Source organism: Anser anser (genome assembly GCF_964211835.1).
Source record: "Anser anser genome assembly, chromosome: 8".
Taxonomy (NCBI): Eukaryota; Metazoa; Chordata; class Aves; order Anseriformes; family Anatidae; genus Anser; species Anser anser.
Genome location: NC_139728.1, coordinates 27,925,489 through 27,946,206, shown reverse-complemented (window position 1 = coordinate 27,946,206; position 20,718 = coordinate 27,925,489). Strand labels below are relative to the sequence as shown.

The 20,718-nt window shown below is 43.5% G+C and overlaps 1 protein-coding gene across 23 annotated transcripts in view; it reads left to right on the top strand.

The window, feature by feature from the left end:
- The first annotated feature begins 3,568 nt into the window (after positions 1-3,568).
- DAB1 (DAB adaptor protein 1) overlaps positions 3,569-20,718 on the top strand; it is a 145,629-nt gene continuing 128,479 nt past the window's right edge. For 9 of the 23 annotated variants that reach the window (XR_014587530.1, XM_083846682.1, XM_083846686.1 and 6 more), the window contains exon 1: positions 3,643-4,203. The gene's annotated coding sequence lies outside the window, so the exon portion shown is untranslated. Of the gene's footprint in view, positions 4,204-20,718 lie in introns of all 23 variants that reach the window. The other 14 variants (XR_014587531.1, XR_014587532.1, XM_083846684.1 and 11 more) reach the window with 6 other exon arrangements.

The following is a 20,718-nucleotide window of genomic DNA, read 5'->3' as shown; positions in this document are numbered from 1 at the left end:
TTCAGGATAATACATCTGTTTCACTAGATTGCACTGTATAGTAAAGAATTACCATAACCTCTCTCTGATATGCCACTGACAGAGGATAGAGGGCTTCTCATTTTCTGTGAAGGAGCACTGCCTTTTTTCTACATAGACCTTTCTGAAGGACAAGAGTAGCTCAGCAACATACTCTCTTCAGCCACCCATTAGCCAAGCAGGTATCTTTAAGGAAATAGCTCTAATGGGAGTTCTTTAGTGGAATGAGAGAGCTGAAATAGAGAATTATGTTTCTTTCCATTTGAGAAAATACAGGATGAATACCAAATCACAATTAAATCCTCTGCTACGTGGCTAAGGAACTAACTGTGTGACTACAGTGGTAAGAGGGCTACCATACCTACTGATAATCCAGCAGGTATTATCTCCAGTCAGTGCCTAATGGCCTTAGATGAACTTATTAACCTGGAGCCAGTATAGTGTCAGGAACGATTCACATAGAGTATCTCCAGAGTGATCAAGATGATCCTGCTGTGGGCTACAGTATGTACCAGCAAATTCCAAGAGTGGCTTGGTGAGTAAGCCGACATTTTGAAAACTCAATTGGCACGGGACGGTCTGCACATTGTTCTGCATCTTAGGGAAATGCTAATAGCAGAAATAATGACCGATTCTCTTGTCAGATATTTCCGTACCCACTGAAAGAATCACACTTTATGAAGTGTGAAGTGTAATAAATACCCTTCATTCCTAAATTCTTTGAAAGCATAACCTGGAGATCCTTCTCTAACATATCTCAAAATTTCTCTGTAGCACTGTTTGTTAGCCCTTTGTAATCACCACAACTCAAGATATATGAATTAGTTTAGGAAAATAGCACCTGTTTTTCATCTCAGAGAATGTCCAATTCTCATTAATACTAATGGTTGTTACACACATGCACTGACAATAACCTTACAGGTTTTATGGCCTAGTGATTTACCAATTATGCAGGCTGATACTAGTTTTATGGTGTGGATGCTATCTTAACATTTCACATGATAAACACACAGGCTTGCAGCTGGACAAAACACAGTGGATTAAATAAAAGAAATCTTTCTTCTTGCCCGGAAGAATGCTAAAAGTTTGCACCAGCAGAGCAGATTTTAGGAAGGGAAGCTCTGGAGACCCATCTTTCAGCAAATGTTCTTTGTCTGCTCTGGAAGGAAACGAGCTCCATCCTTTGCTCCGTAACTCCATCAGAGTTACTTGATGCTGATTAACTTACATAGGAGATGAAAGCAGGAAGGTATTTGAGTACCATTCTCCTAGGGAGTCAGATAACATGGTTAGGAAGATCTCTTGTAAATTCTCACCACCAGGTAAGTGTTCTTTCTTGGTGCAAGGTGGCTTACAGGCAACTGCAGATCTTACTCTAAATTGGGTAATAAAACAAATTACTTAAAAGACAGGTGTGTAGGTAATGATAGTGGGTATTTTAGGGTTATTTTGAGCTAATTCTTTAAATAATGTATACAGTGCTCTTGGTAGTAATATTGAACTCATCTCTACCTCAGACATGTACCAGAACATTATATAGCTTACAATCACTGCCCTGTTAGCTCAAATCTAATCAAGAGCTAAGAAGGTGATACTACTTTCCCTTCAGTTATTTTAGTAGGTGCTAAGGGACCGAGTGCTGCAGAGGAAAACTGTTCAACACATTGGAAAATAGCTTAGAGAACCACTTTTTTAGGTTCCTACCTTTACCTTTTGCAGATAGTCAGTGGTTACAGAAAATGAGATCTTTGGCCTAAAGTTGGGGGTTTATCACTTCATCTGTGATGGTATAGTACATTGTCAGACAGGAGAATATAGGAATGCTGAGTTTAAGTAAACTTCACAGGTGAAGACAAAAGAAGACTGTGCAGACCTACCCAATTTCTTGCTCCTTTGCCTCTTGGTCATGTTTTTCAGTTGAGAGGAAGAACTCTGACCGTATAGATGCTCTCTTATGAGAATCTGTATGGCAAAATTATGGCCTAAAAATATTTTACGTGAAAACAGAGCAAGTTGCTTATGGCAACTCCTGCATAATGAAGAAGCACAATGAAGAACTGCGGTTCATATTACTCTTCAGGTCTGTTCTGTTTTCATAGGTGTTTTTTTTTTTTTTTTTAAGTAGGAAATTGCATAGTATAATTACAAGTTCATTTGCATTCATATTACAAGCTGTGAGCTAGTACATACTTTTAGATTTAAAAAATACTGTTAGCAAGTGTGACTTGCATCCATAAATTTCAGAACTGGGAATGGAGTTTATACTTACTGAAAGTTCCTTCTCTTGTTAGTCAACAACCAGCACCCTTCCTGTAAAAAGTGGCACTTTGGGGAGGTCAGCAACATGGTAAATGCAACTTCATTTTACCGTGTAACGGCCAAAGGCGTAGAGCAGTTCAATATGCCTTTTGAGAACAGAGGATCACAAACATTTTATTGGACTTAATACTTATAGTCAAGTATAGCCAAATGTCATCTAGGGGATACTATTTTTCCCTAATGGAAAGGTGTCTTCTATTGCTTGATTTTTTTTCTTCAGGACTGTGTCATCTTGAGATGATAAAATCCTTTCCAATGGAAAATATATATTGCTGCAATTAAGTTTACTACTAGGACTTACATTTTTTTTAACCATATTAGAATAAATGGGTTCAATTGATAATCCCACCTTTCATTTCTGTAATAAATGGAATTGAAGAAAACAGTTCTATAGCAGGTCTTCATTCCACCAACTGCTTCTATAAATGTGGTATGACTTTTGAAATGCATTTTTGTTACGTCGTAAAGGTTATTAGATGACTATATCTTTTATGCTTAGTACCTAACGTGCTATGCAAAGAATAATTGAGGAAGGTGAAATGGAAAATATCTGAGAGCGTTATCAGATCTCTGCACACTCTTTCAATCGATCTGTTTGCCCAGCCACTGTTGGATGGGCGCTCTCTGCCCTCCTGCCTGTCGGGTAGAGGGAAAATAACCTGTCAACATCTTTCTGCCTCGTGAGCATCTTGGCGATCACTCGTCAACTGCTGTCTCAAGGAGCAGAGGTCAGCAGCTGGGTTTTGGTGTGCCCAGTGCCACATCTCGCTCCTGATTTCTGACAGGCCTGGTGCCCCATGCTGGGGCCCTCTTCCCGGTCAGCTGGAGGAGGCACCATCACACAGGTGAATTGCATCTATCTGGCGGCCACAAAATGCTTTTATTTTAGTAATTTACCTCAGCGAGAGCCCAGCTGCTTTTATGCCTTGATTGGAGGTAACACTAGTGAAATTGCAATAACCTCACGAATGTACTTCTCTTCTGTATGTAAATCCTTTCAGGAAGTGCATGACAGCCTCCGTTTTCTATGGGTCTCCGTTTGTAAAGAAGCTGTTATCACAGAATAAGTTTAATGGGTCGTGAATTTTGTGTTGAAAGGAGAGTCTCTCCATGACTTCTGATCTGCCTGCAATAGACCTACTGGCTCGGCAGCAAGTGCATTAGGCTAAATATGCTTCCTCCATTGACTCTGAAGGTAACAGCCCTAAATGCCTCATTAAATTTTCACGGGTGACTGAGAGAAGCCATGAGAAAAACACCACGTTAGCAGCGGGGGTGACGGCGGCTGTGCCCCCCCCCCCCCCCCCCCCCCCCATGCCTCGGGAGCTCCACGGGGGCCGTGGGCCACCACCCCACCTCGGGGGGCAATGGGGAGCAACGTGGGGCAGCCCATCCTCGGGGCTGTGGGGATAGGGAGCCCCGAGGAAGGGCCGGGAGACCGCGTTGGAGGCTCCACGGCCGGGTTTCACGCGTGGGCAGGGGACAGACAGACCGACTGACAGACCGACAGAGCGACGGGGGCTGCTCCGGGGCAGGCGGCGTGTTGGGGGCGAGCTCCCTCCTCCCCGCTCCGGCCGTCCCCCTTCTCCCTGCCCACCAACGGCACCGAGACCCCCGGCCCTAGGAGAGGAGGGGAAGGAGGAGGAGGAGACCGACCCTCATCAGCAGCTTTCCTCCGCCGCACGCCTCCCCTTTTCCCCTCCCTCTGGCCTCAGCGCCGCGCTGGCGGGGGCCGGCGAGGGCAGGCGACGCGGGAAGGCGGCTCTCAGCATGGACGAGCCATGTGTATCCTAAGGAATAACAGCAGCTGCTGCGCCCACGATGGGGAGCAGAGGAACGCCAGGAGGAGAGGGCTCGCTGGGGCAGGTGAGGGCGCCGGATCCCTTCTCCCCTCGGCGGTCGGGGGCGAGCGGGGTGCCCGCTGCCGGGGACCCCCTCGCAGGCACGGGGTGCATAGGGATGGGAGCGGGGGTCTCCGGAGGAAGTTTTTTATTATTATTATTATTATTTTTTCCGTTCGCGCCGCGTCGAGAAGGGGAAGAGGCTGAAATCTCCCTCAAGTCGCGGCAACTTGCCGCCTTGGTCCACCCCCCTTTCAGCCGAGTCTCGGGGGCAGAAGCAGCCGCACGCAGCTGAGCCCTGCCGAGCCCGGACTCTCCGTCCCCTGGAGGGGGAAATACGGAAAAAAAAAAAAAAAAAAAGGAGAAAAAAAAATAAGGGGCTCCCCGGGGCTGCTCCGTGGGTTGCTGCGGGTTGCTGCGGGCTGGGCGCGCTGCCTCAGCCTCGAGCCGCTGCCGCCCCCCAGCTGGGGAGCGCCGACCGCGGCTCCGTTGCTGCTGTGCCCCGCTCGTCCCGGGGGTCTCCCCTCCGCTCCCCGGCTCCCGCAGCCTGTCAGGGCCAGCGGGCAGCCCGGGCAGGGCGGCTGGGCTGTGCCGGGCAGCGCCGCGCTGCCTCCTTCCCGGTGAGGGTGCAGCCGGGGCGGGAGACGCCGCGCTGAGGAGCGGCGGGGAAATGGCGCCGGGAGCCGCGGGGCCGGCGGCGGGGCCGGGCTCGCCCTGACGAGCCGGGGGGCGCCTCGCTGAGAGGAGAGACCCTCCCCGGGGAGCCCGGCTGGCGGCGGGGTGCTGAAAAATGCTGTTGGGGAGCCAGGGGGCAGAGGGCTGGGGGCGGCTACCCCCGAGGGGGGGGCCGGGAGCCGCATTTGCCCGGCCCGGGGGGCTCCCGGTGGTCCCCTGAGGTGCCCGGGGAAAGGGGGCTGGGGGCTGCGGGCAGCGCTCGCCCGGGCAGCACCCAAAAAAGCTCGGCCCTGGTTCGCAGCCTCCCAAAGCATGCAGGTGAACGGGCAGCCTTCGGCTCCGCCGCCAACTTCGGCTTTCTTGGCGCGGCGAAGTTAATTTTTTAGGTCTTTCCTCGAAGTAGTTTTAAAAGCGAAGTCCTTGGGACGCTTTGCCATTTGTCTAAATTCCGAATGCATGTCTGAATCGTTTAATCATGTTTATTGTTTTCAGCCACTCAAACGGAATAAAAATTACTTATCGTTGATGAAGCTTGTCTTGCAAGCTGTTTCACAGTATGTTTCCGTTGCAAGACACAGCGCTGTGGTAAACTACTGACAATTGTATTGTTTATTGTTCGTTCCTTCTCCATCCCCACCCCCCGTGGTGCCGGTATCAATCTGTTCCTTACTACTCGCCTCAAAAATAAAAATGGGAGTGGAAGTTTTCACCAGTTGGTTTGATATTTCCATTGGTATCAGAGGTTTGCATCTTTTATTTTTGCTCCTAAGGTAATTTTCATCAAGTGTGCTAAAGTCAGATGATAAATGTAGAAAGGAATTAAGACACTAAGCTAAAATGTGCTTTCAAACTCCTGAAGTGGAATTGTAGATGGAATTAGTGCTGGATTCACAGTCATTGTTTATTTCTGAGCCACTTTCATAACACCATCCCAAAACACACAATTCCATGCCCCCTTGTCATCACCACTTTGTTTCATTACACATTTAAAATGCACTATTCACATTGGTTGAGAAGTTCGTATTTATTGCTTGGAGTGCTCTGATATAGCTGCTGATCTTGGACTATACCTCACAGGCGGTTTTGCTGCACTTTAACAGTGTCTCAGCACAGTGATGGAGGACACCATCATGTTTTCTTGTAGGATTACCTTTGGGACTTCAGTGACTGCACACATCAGTGGTTTCATCTTAGGAGGATTGAAATTGAATTTTTTTCTTTTTTTTTTTTAGTTCAGCTAGTGAAAGACCCTGTCTGTGTATGTCCTTTGACCCATGGCCTCACATGATGAAGTGACAGCAGCAGTGGAGGATGTTGACTTGAAGTAGCTGGTGCTAGGGCTTCAGAAGTAGAGACAAACGTATTGTTCTGGTGGTCAGCCTGCTTTGTTCAGTGGGCAAAGCACTGTTTCTGACGATATGTTGGAAGACCCCTATATAAACATATCAAAATAATTTTAAACCATGAACCTTGTGATTCTTTTTCTGTTCTATTGAAAGACCCAGTCTTGATGCAGAATGCAGGAAGGTTGACCTTACCATCTCATCCTCGGTTCTGACAGGTCTGTTTGCTTTTAAACACTTTGAATTTCAAATTTTGCAAGATGTTTGTATTGAATTTAAGAATAGCCAAGCTACTTGGTTAAATAGTGGTTAGGTGGGAGAACTTCTATTTTTACAGTTGTGTTTACATTTCAAAGTGATAGCAAATACCAGTAAAGAGGACCAAGATTTTCTAGACTTTATAGTTCAAATAAACTTTCCCAGTCAATATTTAGTCAAGGTCTTGATGGTTAAAGTTAACTGTGCAAGTCAATGTTTAGTCAAGGTAATGACTTGATTTTTACAAACACTACCCAAGCATTCTTGCAAAATTAATCAGTTTCTGGATCACAGTAGATTTCATCAGCCAATTATTAGGAATAAAAATAGGCTGTTACTTGCTCTCATATGTCCTGTGCTAGTTGGTGTTATTTCAGCACTGCTTGCCACCGGCCCTTCTGTGGCCTCATTCGTATACTGTTAGTTCTACCTTTAAAGCACACTGGATTTTTTGAGATAAAATAAGTCCTATACTGTCCTGTTTTTATAGGTGGGAAAATGAGCTGTGGTAGGTCAGGTGCTAGCTCTCAAAAGGAGTGGTGAAGCCATACAGCGCAGCAGCAGAAACCTTTACATAATTAGATCCAAGTGAGTGTTTCAGGAGCCTGTGCTGGGCACCCAGCTCTGCATACAGCATGCAGGATGAGGCAGGCATTTCTGGTAACGCAATCATTGGATAAAATATGAAAACAGTTCTGGTGTCTGGGACAAAAGTGATGTAATGGAATATGCTGACATTGGTACTTACAGTGTGTGACTCAAGTGTGTTGTGACATGGGAAAGAGCTGGAAGACTCTACTGCGATTCTTCCTTTCTTGGGAAGAAACTGAGATCTTCATTATTACAAGTTGTCACTTAAGTCTCTTCAACCAATGCGAAAATCACAGTTTGGACTTTAGTTGTGCCAGATTCTTTTTTTCTTCCTTCCTTTATTTTTTTTCTTCTTTTTATTAATTGAACCACTTGCAAATGCATTCCATGCAATTACATGGATATTAGAGTAGATATTCATTAGGATTTTACTAATCTAAACCTCAAGTGCTGTTCTGCAAATTTGCCAGCCTTTGTAAGGGAGTGCTTGACTTCATCAGTAGCAGTGTTTTATTATGAGTATTTTGATACAGTAGAATGAAAAGCATATATTCTAAACCAAGTAATTAATCAGATTTAAATATTTTCATTTTCATACTTTGGCTTGACACATGGAGAAGCTGCAACTCTGTACTTTACACATAATAGTAGATTTTGCCCAGTCTAGCTCCAACAGAATTATATTTCATGGCCCAGGTTTAAGAATTTAATCTGTGGATTAAATGTTCCGTTTCTATTTAAAGGCAGCAGAATTGTTCCTACTTAGGAAAAGTAAGTAAACCCGGTAGTGTTAGTTAGAGAAAAGCCGGCATGTTATTGTGTGCAAAGTCATCTGTGTATCTAATCCTATTTTCAAGTGTTGCAGGTATAAGCAGCACTCGTTTGTTTTAACTGTAAAGTATGGAAACTTCCCATTCTTTTCTTGGAAAGAGCTTTTTATTGTTTAAGCACCAAGCGTTGTAAGAACTTGTGTAAAAACAGCAGCAGTGAAAGCTCTTCATTGTCTTCTTATTTTTTGTGCACACCAATCCTGCTAGACTCTGGTGGCAGGAACCTCGCTGGTTCCAGTGGGGTCTGTGCAGTCTGTTTCCAGATTTGCCCCAAGATGCCGTTTTGAAGCACCAGATCAGAGAGAGACCTTTAAGCTTCCATCTCTTAATCTGTATGTGGCTTCTGGAGGCGTTGGGGTGAAGCTGGTACCCGGGATGACCAGCCGTGTGCCGTGCAGGTGCTGTGGGCTGTCACATCCCAGCCATGGGGGAAGCGGCTGCCAAGGAGCAGCTCTTCGGGCTCAGCTGCGTGTCCTCACCCACCTGCCTGCTGTGGAGCAGTGGGATGTCTGAAGGGCTACCTCTTGTGTCTTGCTCCAAGTTAGTCCTCTGCTTGGATATATGAAGTAGCTGGCACACTCGTGCTGGCACCTTAGAGGTGTGAAGATCTATTCAGGTTGCTTGTGGGATCAGAAAGCATGGTGACCATGGCAAGCTTTAAAAAGCACAGGAGAAGTGCCCCAGACAAGGCTCGGGGCAGTTTCCAGTTTGAAATCATTTGCTCTTTCTGTGGATAGCACTTCTCCTGTCATTCTGTTGCTGGTTTAGTGAGGATCCATAAAATATTACTTTTCTTCAAGGGATGTATAAGATTAAAAACACCTGAGCACACAAAAGCACTCTCACAGTTCTTCCTGTGTTGAATTTTTTGCATCTCTGTGTGAATGGGTGCATGCATGTATATGCAAAGGTTTATTAGCTCCTCTTTTTGTTTTACAAAGGTTGCTCAAGTCTCCCGCTAATTTCAGGCAGCTGCACTGAGTACTTTTTTTTCTTTTTCCCCAGCAAATAGTGATTACTCTTGTGAGTAGAAGAATATCAGTTTCATGAGAGTCTTTGCAATTCCCCAAGCCTGAAGGCAAATGAATAGAAATTTAGTGGACCACCTAGTTCTTGACACAGAATTCTCCATAGAGGAGTCTGACCTAATTTATATTGTATTGAATCAAATAATCCTATCATGCATGTGTGCTTGCCATTTTGTTTTTCTTTAGCAGGCGTATTGCTGTCTTGCAGAATCTTCAGATTTAGATGTTAGGCAATGTCCCTGCGGTTTTAGGAGGTGCCTTTCCTCACTGAGTAGTTACTGGAAAATTACATTTAGAGGACAGTTGTGAAAAAGCAGGTAATCAAGACACAATACTAAGGCAGCTAGAATTATTTGTAGCTGAATGTGGGTGTATCATCGTTTAGCGCTGAGGGTAATCAAGAGTCCTCCACTACCAAGTCCTCCCGTTATTATTAAAAATGGAGCTGGAATCCGCCCAGAATGCATTTTGTAGCAAAAAGCAGGATAAATATCTTTGTCATCAGCGTGGCAGGGATATGGGTAGGTGTGCTTGCTGTGTGGGATTGCTGCATTTCTGCTTTGCAGAGCTGCTGCTAAGTGGTATTGAATGTGTTTGTTGGGTCCAGCGTGCTTTGACGTTAATTGGGAGCTGATTAGCATCCAGGCACTGTAGTTGTGGCCTGCTAAAGCAATTCCTGGGATTTAAAATCATTTTCTGGTGTTATTCTCCAGGTAATAAGACCTATCGGTCTATCTGTGTTAGGTCCCAAGATACACTCTGCAGCTAACAGTCTCTCTAGGTGTATTCATATTTTGGAAAAGAACTTCTTAAACCTGTACAGTTGTGTTCTTGGAAAGCTTAAGAAAGCTGTGGATCTGCAGAAATTCAAGATCATAGCAACAGTTACATGAAAACTGTTCTTTGCTTTTAGAGTGAGTTGGGACCCTGGCTGTAGGGCTCCTTTATGCTTATTCAGTATCTTTTAGGTTTTGCTTAAATCTCTTCTGACAAGAGTTGCTTTTCTGCTATAAAAAAAGTCTCTCTCTGCTCTTTTTAAATGCAGTGTTTCAAACCTTTTGGCTTTCCAGTTAGAGATTTATTTTTTTTTATCCCCTCCGCTTTTCATTTTGGGACAGCTGAACATAAATGCTCCTTTAGAGCGGGTGAGTGATTAGCAAGCTAATAGGTTTGACAGGCACCAGATGACTCTTCTTGATTCAGGTCCCTGTAAAATAAGAAAGGCCTTAATTCTTTTCCAGCTGTGGAACAAATTTTATAAGGTTACACTTGTCTTGGACTGTGCGTGGTCTACACCAGAGAGAGAACAGCCTAACCCACCGTATGGTGTTCTTAGCCCATGTGCGTGGTGTCTGAAACCAAACGAGGTTCTTCAGCAGGTCATATACTCTCGCTATTCCTCCAGGGTCATGTTGCTGTGATTTTTTTTTTCTTTCCTGATTATCTCCAAGATTCACAACATACATAACCTGGAAGAAAATCCACAACCTGAAGGTGATTGGTTACAAAACTTAAAAATAATTAACAAACAGAAAAGGTGTGTGTGTTGAATAATGGGTATGAAGAGTATCAGTTGGTTTAGCTTTCAAATAGTGTTAACTAATTTGAAGTAGATACTTTTTCAATAAGCACAAGGAATTTCCAAGTCCCAGTGGACTCTACAGCATTGTTTTACCCAGGTCATGGAAGAATTTCTCTTTCTGTTGTATCTGATCACCTGGTGTCATAGCTGCTTGCATACCAGCTGCTGGTGGTTGAAAGTTGACTCGCTCATGGGCAACATAAAGTACCTTCTTAAATGTGTGCCTATCTTAGCCGTGCATACAAAACATTTTGTCGATCAGTTGAAAGGTTTACATGAGGTTATTGGAATTTCCAGCTTCACATTTAGATGCTGAGACTCTAAATGTGCCCATCTGAAAATCAGGAACTCAAATTACTGGGAATCCAAATGGTCCAATAAACATATCTTATCATCTTTGTACATAATGGTCTTCAAACCTACTAAAAAATTGGTTACTTAAAGAATAGCGGGAATCATATTTGGCGTTTCTCGACCTGGAGGATGATATTTTTTTGTAGTATGTAAAGTGATTTATAGGAAAAAGCGCAACTGATCTCTGTACAAAAAAGTTGTATTTCTGCTCACAGTCACCTGAGACACAGCTCTTAATGCTAGAACAGCAAAGAGAAGTACTTCAACTTGCTTAAACTTCACCAGAGTTATTCAGGTGCCTCGAGTAGCTCCCGAGATCAGTCCCGAATGAAGAGATGCAAGCCGGCAGGAATCGGCGCTCCCGCAGAAGCAGGCAGCGTGTCAGTGATCTGACAGCCTCTCCGTGACCCGTCAGTCCCCGCCTGGAGCCCGGCCATAACAGTTCAATTGGCATCTGCTTTCTGCCGGATTAACGTGGAGTAGGTCGCTGGAATTCTCTCCTTGTTGAGTTCATACCTTTCAATGGGGAGACCATTTGCTCTTTGGTTGCTCTTAAAGTTATCAGCGATGGTCTGCTGGCACCCTGATAACTTCTGCGCCCGGGCATTGCTGCTATGGAGGGTTCAGGGTTGGGATTTCCAACTGGGCTACGTTGTTAAGTCAAGCACAAAGATAATTATGGATTAAAAATAAATCTATGTAGTCCAGCTGATATTCCTTGAAATGGTACTACTGTTTAGTTCATGAACAGTCAATGCAGTGAATATTAATATTTCAGTTTTCCCATTCGTTCCTTTATGTAGCAAAATACACAGTTAAGCTGTTTTCTTACTGCCTTTTATGTCAGTTTTCTTCAAACTCTGAGGCATATTAGCAAATTCAGACCTTTCAATGACAAGATTAGATGATCTGATCGGTGTTTTTTCAACGTTACAAAGGTTTTCCCATGCTAAGACTTTCCTCCCTACGTTTTAAAATTTGGTCAGTGTGCCGCAGTAGCGCTGGCAATAGTATTGGGAAGTGTTAAGGCCCCTGTCCGTTGTTTCTAAAGCACCTGGTAGTTGATTGCAATGAAGCCTCCCCCTTTTAATTGCGCTATAATTAATACAAAGCAAATCAACAGGAAGTGCTACTTCACACAGCATGTTGGCAGTTTGCTCCTGTTTAAAAACAGTAAAATATGTCCGTGAATTTAGTCAGGATTATTTTATGAATGGCTTTCTGTGGCTGCCGAAGCAATAGACTCTCAGATCGTGGCTTCAGGACAGTCGTCCACCCATCGGTCCTGTGTGACAGTTTTCATATATTTAGACCCATTTTTCTTCCTTCTGAAAACAAGAGAAATAAAATGCTTGAGATGTCCTAGAAAGGATAACAAATTGAATTGACCACTTACTGTTCCAGGCACTCAGGTTTTATGAGCCTTACTTCCCTGGTGATCGAGCTATTCACAAGCACCGTGTGAGAGTTACAGCTGATGAAATTTGGTAAAGTTCTTTTAAATCGGAAGAACTACACTGATTTACATCAAATGAGGGCTTGTCTGCTGTTGCTATGTTACGTTTGTAGCAAATGCTAATTGATTTTGGTGCATACACATCCTCAGAGAAAAGTGAGAATTGTTATTGAATGAATCCCACTGTGCCAAGCTTCAGTTTCTGGATTTTAGTGCAGGATGATCCTGGAGAGGACATGAAATCCTCTTTATGCTGGGAAACAACACTGAGAAAAATAGCCCTGCCTCGGCTACAAAACAGTTGTGAGGGTTTGGCACTCCCAGTTTTGGGGCTGACAAAGAACAGCAAGGGATTTTCATAAAGGAGGTCTCTGTGCCGCGCTGTTTCTGCGGCAGGACTGTCGATCCAGCATGCTGCTTGTGGGGTTGCCCCTGTTGGCTGTAGCATTGCTCGTGTTTCATTCGTTTCCTAATTCCTTCTCTCGGATAAGGCGAGGAGATGGCAGAGAGGGGACTCTCCTTGGGATGGTTCGGTCACTCGCTGCTCACTGTAGGAGAAGCTTCATTTATTAGCTGAAACGAGATGGATGCCTGGTCCTCAGCACTAAAATTTAGGTGAAAAAGTCCTGTTCTCTGCCACTGAACTCCAGTTGCCTTGCTTTTTCCAGACACCAAAGATCCAGAGGAGCAGATCCTGTTGCAGCCTTGCCAAGCCTGTGCAGAGAGCCTGCTCCATTTGTTCCTGACGAGGATTTCCTTGGTTGGGATGATGGGCTGGAACCGGCCCCCACCGCTGTGGGCGGCTGATTCGGCTCATCAGGGATTTAGGGGGAGCTTTTTGGCAGGGATGGGAGGTGGTACAGCACGGAGATGGGAAGCAGTCCAGGTAGATGTCACAACAAATGAGGGACAGTCGTTTGTTCTGCGGGCCCAGGAACGCAAGAAAAACTGTCTTGATTAATGCAGCGTTGATTTTCTTCTCTGTGGCTGGAAGCGTATACATAATTTGCATGTAGACGATAAGTAGAACAAATACAACATTGTACTGTCTGTAATGGGCGACCACCAGGACGTAAGTCCCCCCAGCCCCCATTTTGATGGACTGCAGTGCATTATCACAGTTATTTTTGGATCTTGTGTAGAGAAGTACTGTTCTATTGAACAACGGCGAATGTGTTTCATTTTCAAGTGTGGACAGATATTTTCATGAGAGAGACTAACATTGGATTTTTCCAAGTTTGCCTAGGGTTTGATTTGTTAGGGCATCAAGAAAGCTGCAGGAATGGTACTGGTCTCTGAGAAATCCAGGTATATACTGTTCAGAAAACATTTAGAACATCAATATAGGATTACTGTTGTCTGTTCAGAAAATTTCTGGGAAAAACAAACTGGAACACCATGATCTCTGAGAATTTCTTCCAAGTTCAGACACGAATGTTGCAGATGTTAGGGAGAAAGAGCAACTTCAGTCCATCCACAATTCAATTCCATCACAACATAGGCTGAAGGACTTCTGTAGGACTGCATCTTTAGTGTTTTCATCTCACTGCATGAGGTAACAAGATAAATACATCGTGTTTCATGAAGTCTGCTTACTAAGTCCTTCCCGGAGACCCGACTTCTCCAGCAGTTAGCTCCTGCGAGGCGCTGGCTGCAGCAGGCGCACTCAAGCACGGGGCTAAATAGACCAAAGGGTGCATCCAGATCTGCTTCGGCTTGTAAATGTGGCAGAAAGTGGAGACAATGTTGTCCACCTGTCTTGATATCTCAACCGCAGTTGCAACTCTTGACAATTAGTTATAGCACTTTTATTACTCTTAGTAATTTACGCTTTTAGCAGAAGACAAGCACAGGGGTTACAGAGGAGCACGGAGAACAAGGGATTTTTCATGCTGTCTCTAATATGTTGAGAACAAATGACTGCTTAGCAGAACTACTTGCGTCATCCTTGCAAGTAAAAGAGTAGAGTTTGTCTAAATAACACTAAATCTACTGCATATTTTCTTTATTGTTTTTATATATCTATACAAAAGCTTGAAAAGTAGTCATGGGAGACTAATGCTTTGCAACCTGGAGCAGAGTTCACAAAGTGCTTTTCGTTTTTCAAATAAATTTCCTTTAAATGAAAAATGCATAACTGGTAATGCGTCTCCGCACATCTCCATTGCAGGGGTGTGAGAGGGAAACTTCCCTGCAAAGAGCTCTGAGCTGGAGGTGTCACGGAGCCTCATTCGCAGGAGCAAGTACGGCGCAGAGGGCCCTGCAGGGTGGAAGGTCTGCCTGCCCCTGCGCTGCCGGGCTGTGCACAGGACGGTCGATGCTCCTGAGTGCCTGTGGCATGCAGCTGTCTTGCATGAACGAAGCAAGGATGTTTGTTCTCTCTACTTGAAAGGTGTTTAAAGCTTAATATATGTGATATATAATATATAAAAGCTTCTATAAAAGTAGGAATTGTTACTGAGGTCTGTTTTATGGCTATGTAGTAACAAACCACACTTAGAAACTCTTTCCTTTTGGGACCCGGAAACATCTTTACCAAGAGTCCCACCCATCTCATATGTCAAATGTTACCTTTTAAAAGTTAAAGAAAACTATTAAATCAATGCTACAGTGTACCAAGCCTGTTGCTAAAGTAAAACGTGAAGAACAGGTTTCTTTTCTGTACTGTGACTCTTTCCTAAAAGTAGCATTTAGAGGGATAAGGTTATCAGTCAGGGCCTCCCTTTCTATTCATTGAGTAATTGTGTTTCTAACTAGCACCTGGTAAACCAGGGTGAAGGTCTGTTAACCAGCTGGAGTAAGATACCTAATGGTTGGGGTTTTCGAAGGAGTAATCTGCTGTCCCACTTCTCTGTCAGGAGCATGAGTACATGTAGATGAACATTTTGTGTGTTCTCACAGCCCATTCTTCTTGTAGTGCAACAGCTTGCGTATTTCTGGTGCTCAAAAACGTGACCTAGTCCTGAGTCCTCCTGCAATGCTTCTGATTGATTAGTGATGCTTTTAATACAACCTGCAGAAAAATTCTTAGCATGTGACAGAAATGTATCTCGGTTATTTTGAAGGAGTGAAGTTCACTTGTGTTCACGAAGACCTACAAAATTGTTCCTTGTAAATCTTTGCTACGGTTGTAAGTCAGACAATGTGTTGCAATGGGGACTTCAGCCTTCATAGTGTATGAAAGCTTTTCCACTCACTTCTTTTTGTTTTGTTCTTGCACGATTTTTTGGTACCTGTTGATGTTTGGAAGTTCATTGTCACATTTCATTGTAAGGGGCTGGGTATAAAACAGCTCTCCAGTAGTTAGTGGTTAACCCTTCTGAAGGTAGTCGGAGATGCTCTTCCTGCCACTAGGTAGTGTTCATAAACTGCCCTTGATTCAGTTGTGTGGAGGAATCTGGTCTGCTTACCACCAAAAATGTTACTTGCACTTGGTCTTTATGCTGCAGGAAAACAGACATTCTCATGCTCTTGTGTAATGCTCTACGCTGCTCTAAATCTTCCAGGCAGGGATGCTGCACCCGGGGGTTTGGTTTTCCCTTGTACCCAAGAGCAGTAGAAAAAGCTCCTGCTCTGCACAGAAGCCTGTAACTCTGTAAGCTCTGCTCTTACTTCTGACTTCATTGCTTTCGTATGTACTGGATGTGAGCTGAAGATTGAATTTTACTTTCCAAAATGGCCATCATAGATTTCTAATTAAACATTTGGATTTTTTTTTTCTTTTTGTGACAGAGTTTAAATATTAAGTATCACCAATAATGTTTAAATTGGTGAAGTGTAAGACCAGTGAAACAGGTTACAAGTAAGGGAAGAGAAAATATTACGAACCATGTTCCCTAATTTATGCCTTCTTGGAAAATTTGTCTAATGAAATAGAGTATCTGAAATAATTCAGTTTATGGCATTCAGCAAGAGGTACAGCAGTAATGGTTGGGTGATCTTTTAACGTGGCAAATAAAATACAACTCCCATCTTGTCTTGGAGAGGAAGAGTTACATTGTGCTGTGTGCATGCTCTTCGTGTGAGGTCTCAATTTCCTGGGTGCTGTGAGTTTCTTTCCTCCTGGCCCCTGGTCTGGACTCAGCACCTCTCTTCTCCACCCAGCCTAATCCCGTCCCTGCCCTGAAGCCTTTTTGCCTCTTGACTGCCAGCCTAAACCTCATGGGTCCTCCATCGCTGAGCAGTAGTCACGTTCTGCTCTCGCAGTCTTTGCAATATGAGATCTCACGTCCAGGTCTATTCCTCTCTTCTCTGGTCTGATTCTTCTACAATCTACATTCGAATCCAGCAGCTCGCTGGGTGCCTTTCTGGAAAGATGAGCACCCCACCGTCAGTTCCAGCGCTCTGGATCATTTCGGTTCAGAGCATTCATTGCAGGGACAGCCCATCTAGTGGCGCAGCGCTTACAGGAATTCACGTGCACGTCTTCGTCCTTCTGGAGGCTGCAGGAGGGCTGACGGTGCGAGGGGATTTCAGTATAAAGGAAGAATCATCGGACAAGTACAAAATTTGCGATAACTTTACAATTCGGGTAGTTGTGTGTGTTTCTTTGTTTTTGTTTTTTGTTTGTTTGTTTTTAGGATTAGCGAAGAAAAACATGGTCAAAACACTGCGTTTCCCCGTAGTCTAAATCTTGGAAGGGATTCAACTCCCTCCTCTTCCCTCATGCTGCGAACACCACCCCCAAGCAGCCACTTTTGACGTGTAAAACTGCAGCCTGAACAGTTAAAGTCTGGCAAAGTGGCAAGCAACTGCAAGGAGAAGCAGGGCGGGAGATGCCAGGTGACCTCAGCAATAGGTAGTGCCTCCTGCCCCGGCCTCAGGTGGAAAAAATGGGTGCAGGTAACTTGCAGGGAATTATTTAGCTGTGTTGCTATGCATAGCAGCATCGTAAATAAATGGCTCACACCTTTTAGTGAAATATCTGACCTCGAGATCAGAGATTTAAGAGGTAATTGGAAAAAAGAATTGCGGACAGATTACGTGCGCATTAATGTACTCCATGTCTGATCATCTCAGGCAGATAACCGAGGGCAGACCTGCCTTTTTGTCTCAGCACACGAGTGGCAACCCTGAGAGCACGAGGAGCACCGCGTGGTGGAGCACAGAGGTCACCAGCACCGGGGGTGCTGCTGACTCCCGCTGACCGGATTTGGGACAGAACCTGCCCACGTAGGATTACATCCCACTCTGCTCGAGTCACGCTGCAGGAGTGCAGAATTTAAACCACACTTGTCTTTGGGTCTTGGTGAAAAGTGGATATGAAATGTGAGGGGCTCGACCAATGAATCCAGCTTGGTAGATGGGCTTGTACAGTTCTGCAGAGCTTCTGAAGGAGGTGCGTGTAGGTTCGGGTGTCTTGCCTTTCATGTTTGTTTAGAAGCTTTAATGCTACCAAGCTACCCTGCAGTGAGTCAAACGTGGCTTATTGGAGTTTTCCTAGCAGTTGGCGTGTCACTAGCAAGAACACCCTGCCATATGATACTGGGGCTGGCTGTTGTCTTCACTTCTCGAAAGCATATGGAAGTACTCCTACCTCTACCTTTCGTGTTCAGAAAAACTGTAGGATTTTTAGTGGCTGTACATGAGCAGAACATTTTTCTTAGGAGAAAGAGTAGGGGATATGATGGAGGAGTTTAAGAGGGAGGAGAAAATATGAATAAAAATATTTCTGTTCTTGTGCCCTCATTAGAGAATTGAAGAAATGCAAATACAAGGTGTATGAGTGGAAATGTAATTTTTTATTTTTTTGAAGGAAGACATGCTAGGACTATGATAGAAGTGCTGTATACGTTAAGATATCCGAGTTACAAAGAAAGCTTGTAGTTCATGGAATTATATCTATGAGCCTTTTAATATACTTAGGTTGTTCTTTATCTCCTACAGAGCATTGCAGAATATGTTTCCCTGGAGGTGTCTGAAGTAAGGCTAGAAAAATCCTACCTGATCTTTAATAATCCCTCACAAGCATGGTAATACTTCAGAATTGTACTATCATTGTGTAATTTACACTTAAATCGTTTCATTTCTGTGATCCCGCCCTCAAAAAAAAAAAAAAGGCAAAAAAAAAAAAAAGCTTTAGAGTTATAGGGAGCCAGTGATTGCATACTTGAAATACCTTGGCCTTGTTGCCAGTTTAGACTCACCTGCTTAAATTGATTTATTGTGTTTTTTTTCCCAGGGAATAGGACTGAAAAATACATTTCTCCTATTCTAGTTAATAGATTCAGGAAGTAATTTGCAGATCAGGAAACAATGGATCTCGTATAATAAAAGCACTGCCTAGGTAATTCATAAGGAAGATAAACTTGTATTGTTAAGCTTGCACATTCTGCTCTTATTTGTAGACCATCTATTGCTCTCCTGTGCTTTCCACCATTAAGCAGTAATGTTATTGCATTAGTAAGAAAACACTGCTACTTGGACCGGCTTTCAAAACCATGCACAAAATCAAATAATCTATTTTACTGAATTGTGAAGAGCTGTGTTATTTGTTTATAACCGCTCACTTAGTTATTGCTCTCCGTGCGGCGTGTTACAATTTAATCACTGCTCTGCATCTCTTGTGTTCGTGCAGGCTGGCGTGAGGCAGCAAAGGGACAAAGCGGAATGACTGGCAGCTAAGTGTTTCAATCAGTCGAGATACTGATTTATTTCTTCGAGTAGGAGTGTAAAGGAAATGAGAGTGGCTGTTTTTTGTAAGTGATGCACTGAATAGCCATCAGTTAAGCTGTGGAGGTCATACGTACGAGCTGAAATAGTTCTTGAGGAAGATAAAAACACTGGAGTGTGTCTCGTCGTCTGCACCGCGCACAGTCCTTGTGAAGCTTGTGACGTTTGGCCTGTCCTGTAAAGGCAGCACAAAGGAGAAGTTTGGAATCCTTTTAGTTACAGGGGTTTCATTTCAAAAGAAGTTATACAAGGAATTAAAAAGGAGGGTATTAGGAATTCCTGGCATCTCTCTAGTTAATATATGCAACTGCAAAGTTTTTAGCTGTGTTCAAGACGATTTGCGTTGATTCTGCAGAATGTTTAAAATCAATTGCTACTTGGCTAACAAATAATTCCCGTCTCGAGTACGGCAGGTGGTATGGGTATCTGTGAAAATGGATCTGTTTTGAAGTACAAATTATGACTTCTACAGCAAAAATTGGAGGGAAAACATTGGTGGAATATTATAGGAATGCTTTAAAAGTATTCATGTGCGTGCCTGGGATGGAAACAGATACCTTAGTTTTTCTTGCCAATTTTGACATAATTGTACATTTCTCTGTTTTCTCCCTAGGCATAACTTTGTCCTTTAGTAACAACTTTTTCCCCTTACTTTGAAATGTTATTTTTTAATCTGAAAAGAATCCTTTTTACAGTCAAAACAATATTCTGTAGCAAACCTGACAGCATTAGATTATATTTATAGGACATCTTTTTACTTAATTCTGTATTCCATCTGAACTTGTACAGATCCGGAGAAAGCAAGTGTATACTTTTGAATGAAATTAGGTCTTTCTAAGACTTTAAATCTCTAGAGACCACTGAAAATCTGTGCTCAACAATCATTGCTTGTACAGAAGAAAGATCTCCTACCTATCAAGAGATTGCTTTAGTGAGCTATTCCCTAGAAAGCCTGCTGTAGCCAAGCCTATGTTTGATGTTCCTTTTCTAACCTAAATCCTGAGGTTTTTGAATAGTTTCATTAAATGTAGTAACATTTTTCTCAAATTTTAGTGCATACATTAAAAAAAAAATTAAAAATAGAACTACTTGAAGTGAAATGTTTGGTGCTGACAGCAGAGAAGCTTTTCACTGTCTCATCTCAAAAAGACATAGATTTTGAGACCATTTTTGTCTTTTCTCAGAGAACCTGTGGAAAACCTAATGATGGAAGTATGGTCATGACAGTTCTGGAAGAAGGAAGAGGGAAAGTGCTCTGAGCAGGCAGCGGAGCTACTTCAGCATTTCTTTTCCCTCCTGCCCTCTTTTCTGAGCTAACAGTCCATTCAGTCTGAACACAGATCTATTCGTAATGTGTTGAACTGCATTATTTAGCCCACCACTGCAAGCCAAATTGTTATCCCTGGAGATAAAATTGCTAACTTGGTTTAACTTGGTTTAACAGGGCTTTGTTAATCTAGCCTTTCATTTACACCTTCTCCTGGATATTTCCATTGCAGGTTCTTTGTATTTATTAAGTATGATTTTGACAAAAAGACACACATACATTAATAAAAAGCTATTTAGCTTCAGTGCTTGGGAGAAAGCTGTCGAGGAGAGTCTTGTCATGTAAGAAGCACTTAGAACCTATGTTAAGGCTGCAGTGCCTGTGTTCACAGTACATCGATCCTTTAGAAGTGAGACACTGAAGAAGAAGATCTCTATTAGTTCCTTGGCAGCAAGTAATTACTGAAAAGTACAGAAAAGTATAT